Source organism: Balaenoptera ricei, chromosome 16 (genome assembly GCF_028023285.1).
Source record: "Balaenoptera ricei isolate mBalRic1 chromosome 16, mBalRic1.hap2, whole genome shotgun sequence".
NCBI classification, from domain to species: domain Eukaryota; kingdom Metazoa; phylum Chordata; class Mammalia; order Artiodactyla; family Balaenopteridae; genus Balaenoptera; species Balaenoptera ricei.
The window spans coordinates 13537700-13543699 of record NC_082654.1 but is presented as its reverse complement, the minus strand read 5'-3'; the positions used below and the strand labels follow the sequence as shown (position 1 = coordinate 13543699).

General features: G+C 40.4%; 1 long non-coding RNA gene across 1 annotated transcript; it reads right to left on the bottom strand.

Annotated features, from left to right (window-relative positions):
• Positions 1-399: 399 nt before the first annotated feature.
• On the bottom strand, positions 400-3569 carry LOC132350941 (uncharacterized). The gene is made up of 2 exons (XR_009498056.1): positions 1989-3569; positions 400-670 (listed from the first exon to the last, which is right to left on the bottom strand). It is a non-coding gene; the product is annotated as an uncharacterized LOC132350941 (long non-coding RNA).
• Positions 3570-6000: the final 2431 nt, after the last annotated feature.

Genomic DNA, 6000 nt, shown 5'->3' with positions numbered 1-6000 from the left:
AACTAATTAAGCATACACATCAAACCCTGGGATCAGGTGGAGCTCTGTTTAAATATCTTAACCTTTTATGATTATCTTAATTTAGAGAAAATTCAAAACACATTCAGAAGTCTTAGAAAATGAACTGAATAGGAATTTACTCGCCGGTTTCTTTTCTTGATGTTGGGATCATTTCTTTACAAGCTCAGCCTGGATTCCTGGGGAAATCCTCTGTGCTCACAACTTCCCGAGAAATGTAGACATTTGCCAGCCTGGGAAGCTCAGAAGGGGCCACACCTGACTTCATTACCTTCCACCAGCAGCTTCTCCCAGCCTGAGACCCCGCCATTCCCCACCTTCCAGCCCAGATGTGTCCTGTTTGCCAGAGGAAGGGGGAGAAAAAAGTGGACTCTGAACGTGGAAGTTTCATCTTCTTTATTAATAAAATACATGAAGTATGAAATGAGTTGGCATGAAATATTTTTGTAACCCATGTTGTTTTGGGGGGCCATTGAGGGGAGTTCAGGACAGGGGCTGTGCTGTAAACTGCCCAGATCTGGCTCCACATTGGCTGCAGGTGGCTGAGAGGCAGTGAGAGCATGATGGTCGCGCTCCATTTCGATTCCAGCTTGATTCTGGGGGTGGGGAGTGAGGGCTGGGGTGGTCAGCGGGTCTCTGTCTTCATATCGACCTCAGGTAAAGGAGATGCATGACTTATAAGGCAGGTTTAAAATATATATACCTCCCAATCTGATTGACTTATAACGAGGTCTTAGCTGCTCATTCAATACATTTTTACTGAGCACCTACTATATGCCAGGTTCTGTTCTAGGCACTGGGGATTCAGTGAGCTAGTAAGGCAGTCTTTACGAGGATATCAAACCACCTCTGGCACAGGTGCCCAGGTGGACTACCAGGACCCAGCTGGGTCTCAAAACCCCTCTTTCTTAGGATCATTAAACCTTTAGAATAGGGTTTCCAGATAAAATGCAGGATGCCTTGTTTAAGTATGTCCCAAATATTGCATGGGACATATCTATACTAAGTAATTATTTGTTGTTTGTCTGAAATTCAAATTTAACTGGGTATGCTGTATTTTTGTTTGATAAATCTTGCAAGCCTGCTTTAGAGAAAGGATGAGGGGTAGTATCTCAATCTTGGATGTTAAATACTAATTTTGGAGGAAGACAAGCAGAAATCAACCTCGTGCCAAGTCTCTTTACCTATGTTATTTCATTTAGATCTCACCACAACTCCATGAAGTAGTTTCTATTATCATCCTCATTTGGCCTATGAAGAGGTGGAAGCTCAGAGAGGTTAAGTGACTCGCTCAAGGTCACCCAGCTGAACTTCTGGGCCAGCTCTGCTGAACTTTGAAAACTGGGCTTTTTTCATGGCACCCCAATGCCAAGCTGATGGTTATCTTTACAGAGTTCTTATTTTCCTAGCTTGCCCTGGCTTCTCTCAACTTCTTCCCCTTTTATCCACAAGTGTTCAAGAAGAGATTCACTCTCATCAGATCAATGTCACTGCCATAATGAAAACCACCACCCAAGCCCGTGAAGGATGAGATCTGTCGAACCCTAATGAGAATGGTTCCGATTATGCAAAAAGCAGCCTCATGGTTATTCTAATGTTACAAGTAAATATAAAACATTTAGAAATACTTGGCTTGGGCTGTTTTTTTCAAGTACAGATGTCTGATTCCCTGCCAGTTTGTTATTAAAAATGCTATGGTGGTTTGGGTACAAAGATTGCTGTAAAAATAAAAGCTGATGTACTCCCAGCACTCGTTTTTACTTTGTGGGGAAAGTCGGCAAGGGTGACGCCGGAGAAGATGGTGCCTAATGGCGGCTCTAAAGTGGACCCCAATGTTCATAGCTCAGTCGTTCCTCCCTTAAAACCCTGCAGGAGCTTCCCATTGTACCTCAAATCCCCAGTGGGCTCCTGCCTTGCTCCAGCCCCGTCTGCTCCCTCTCGGTCTCACTTATTAGCTTCTTCCAACTCACCATGCACTTGTACTTGCTGTGTCCTCTGCTCGCCATGTTTCTCTCCTGGCCGCCATTCATCTAGCTGGCTCCTTCTCAGCCCCCATCCTTCAGGTCGCCTCTGACCATCTTCTCTGACGTGGTTGTCCTTCTCTTCCTTCCGTCACTCTTTATCACGTAACTTGTTTATTTCCCTTGTTTCCCTTCTTAACTTCCCTTCTGAAATGATCTTGATAACTTTTTGTCTGTCCCACCAAAAAGTAAATCCCATGAAGACAGGGACCCTGTCAGTCTTGTTTACACACTTTGTCCCCAGCACATAGAGCAATGTTAAGGCACATAGCAGCGGCTCAATAAATGTTTGTTGAACAAACTGATGAATTTCCCAAAGCACCTCAATTCTTGCATTGCACAGTCCCCTCTGGGTCCATGGACCAGAAGGAACGGGGCAGCTTCTACAAATGTTCATCAGCTCATAAAAAACACTGAAACTTGGGAGAATCCTGAACCTCTGTGAGCAATGGTTTTGAGGCCAACAGGAATTTCCAGGATGGTGCTCCAAACCTCAGCAATGGGAAACACTTTAATTTGCCATAGCATTTACCTACGTATAGAAGGAGAAGTGTGAAAAAGAAAGAAGATGGAGGGGGTTCAAGTGCACCCATGTAAATATGGTCACTCTAATAATCTTCCTATTCCAGGCAAATGTGGTGACGTGACCAGAACAATTCTGGGGACATGGGAGGGGGAGCATTCCCTGGAGACTTTGCTCCTTACATTGGCACTCAAGGCTGCTCACACACTTGCATCAATTTCCCTTCCCGGATTTCTTCTCATTCTTCTCTTTATGCAGCCTGTGTTCAATGGGTCCTGAATTGTTTGTCATGGCCCCTCTCCCTACATGCTTTCCCACGCCTGCCCCTTGACTCTCTCTGTGCCTTCGACCTAGAATGCCCTTCCCCCATCTGTGTAGGTCCAAAGACTACTCACCATCAGGGCCTGATTCAAAGATCATCTTCTTCTCAATCTTTTATGACATCCACCCTTACCTGGCAGTGACCTCTCCCCCCTCTGAACAACCTGGATATTTTTTTCTTTTCCTTATCATGTTCTACTTGATATCAAGCCCAACTTCAATCTCCTTAAGGGCAGGAGCTATGTCTCGTTTTTGTGTCCTTCACTGCCCCTAGCACAGTCATTTTTGCAATGAGTTAATCATGTTTCCTGGACATACACACCTTCAAGTCATTAGCTCTGGGCAAGAATGGGGCAGTGTCAGGAAGCTATGGTTAATCAGGGTCCATAAAGCTACCTTCCTTTTCCCCAAGACTTGAGGAAGCAGTGGTATGACTTATGGAACGGGCAATCAAGACCAGTGTCTGCAGGACACCACGTGTCCCAACGAAAGGTCCAGAACACAAACTGAACTCTCCCTTTTCCCTTCAAATGTTTTCCTGTTGGGTGGCCAAAAGCCCGAAACAGCCGAATTCCTGGGTGCTCTACAGACTGCTCCCCTTCCCAACTTTCACAAATGTTTTATTCCAAAACTCTGTCCAAATAAAAAATCTCCAGAGAAAGTCAAGTGCTAACAATGAACACATGAGTCTGAGAACTAGAGATACGAGTGGAAACAAAGACTGTTTTTGCCAGGTAAATGTTGTCAAATATAGAACACGCAAATATATCTCAAGTGGGTTGTAAACAGAGCGTGCATCTAACATGGGGTCCAAATTCACTTGCAAGAAGATGGTAACTGGTTTTGGAGAATCTCACACACATTAAGCCAAGGATCCTCCCTTTCTGCATGATTCAGGAGATTTGGAAATGTTCTGCAAGCAATGTGGTTTTAAAATGAAGCCCAGTACAAGCTTTTGATCTATATGGGATAGAATGTGTGCATGTGCAACTCTACTGAGTCAATGGGCTAAATTTAAACACTCCTCACGTACAGAATCTGGATTTATTATTTTGCTTTGGGACACACACATCTTTTGAGTTTTCTACATCTATGACACATGGAGAGGTGAGGTAGGGGGCCCATGATCTTTCTAAGGCCAACACCCAAGTGTGGCCTTGGCAGTTTTGAGGCCATTGTCATATTTTCAATAAGCGATTGCTGTTAGAGGGTGAATCAGTAAAAATCTTTCCCTGAACTCATCGTGGATTGAACAGGAGGAAACACTCCATCACTGAAAAGTGACACTAATGTATTCTATTAGATTTGCTTATCATGTTAAAGAGCATATTAAAAGGAAATGTTTGGAAAAGGGATGCCATAACATGGTATGATGGATTGAGAATTCCTAATTTGGAAAAAATGTGCTAAGACAACATGATTGATGTGAGTGACCTACTTTGTTTTATAAGAAAGTATGAGTTGCCTCAGGCTCATTGGTACACATATATGGAAAAAGTTGTTTTTTTTTCCACATTAAGTTTTTATTAACATTTTCAAAAGAGCAGAAACACCATAGAAGGATATAAGTTGTGACTTGTCAATGCAGATGTGATTGTAGTCATTTGCTGCTTAGAAAAACATTATCCCCTTGCTGGAACTGTTTCTGAATTAGTAGTTTCTTGCCAAGTGAACACCTGATTGGGAGAAACATGACACCTTTTTTTACTGATAAAAAATGACAGGGAAGGTGCGTTTTTATTTAAAGCACAAATGGATCTTCTGCTCCTTGTAGGTAGCAAACCCTTAGAATGATCAACATTTCATGGAGCCTCCTGGCCACCTTCCTGCTGCACAGAGCAAACAAGATTGAAGCTGAGTTAATCATTTTATTTCTACTTTAGAGGCTGGAACCCCAAGCTGAGGCACGCAGTCATCAAATGAAGCTGCTTGGTCTGGAAGTCAGGAACTTCTGTGTTATCTCAGGAAACGGAAGGAACTGAGATCCAAGGAGGGCTGGTGGCTGACAGAACACTCTATTAAAATAATGTTGCCAGTGAGTTTCAGTACTTAAGAAATGCCTATGGTATAATGTTCATTGAAGAAAGGGAGATATGATGAAGAAATATGTATTAAACAGTGGAGGTAGGAGAATAAGCTTTCTGAAGGGCAATTTGTCCAATTTATCACAAAAGCCTTAGATTTCTGCCTTTGGATCCAGAAAGTTCACTCCTAGAAATTTCTTCTAGAGGAATAATCACGACTATTCACAAAGATTGAGGTAATAAGATGTTCACTATCGATTTATAATATTAAAAAATGGACTCAACCTAACTGTCCAAAGTTAGAGGACTGCTTAAATAAATTCATATATTTAATACAGCCATTAAAATGATAATGTAGAATAGTAACATGGAAAAAAGGTTTATGATATTTTATTAAGTAGGAAAAGTGATTTAGAAAACAAATTATGATGCTATTCATAAAATTAGATATGCATATGTCTACTTAATTCTTAGACATATACGTCTGTCTACTTCAGTAGATATATGTATAATGTTATATATTATGATACTATTTTTAAATATATATGTATGTATATATATATATATATACATATATATATGTGTATGTATATATATATATATATATATATATATATAACAGATATTTTTTTGAAGGACATTCATCAAAATCTTAAACATGACTACTTCTGAAGAATAGATTTTACAGGTACTGTTGGTTTCTTTCCTTTTATGTTTTCATTTTCTACAATAGACATGCTTTATTTTGGTAATAAGGAAAACAGTTATTAAATGGAAAATCCAAGAGACTCAGCTGACTATAGAAACAATAACCAGTTTTCTCATATAATAGTAATAAGTTAAATATATAAAATGAAAATTATTCCATTCACCACAGCAAAAACAAAACAAAGCATAAATCACCCACAAAACTGAAAATACAATGACTTATTCATGCAAGAAATCTCTATCACCTGTGTAGAAGCAAATACTGAAGTACATCAAAGAAAATCTAAATGGAGTAAATTACTGTATTTCTGCTTGCGATGGCTAAATATTGTGAAGGTTTCAATTCTCCCCCAAATTAGTTTATAATTTTTATGCAATTTCAGTA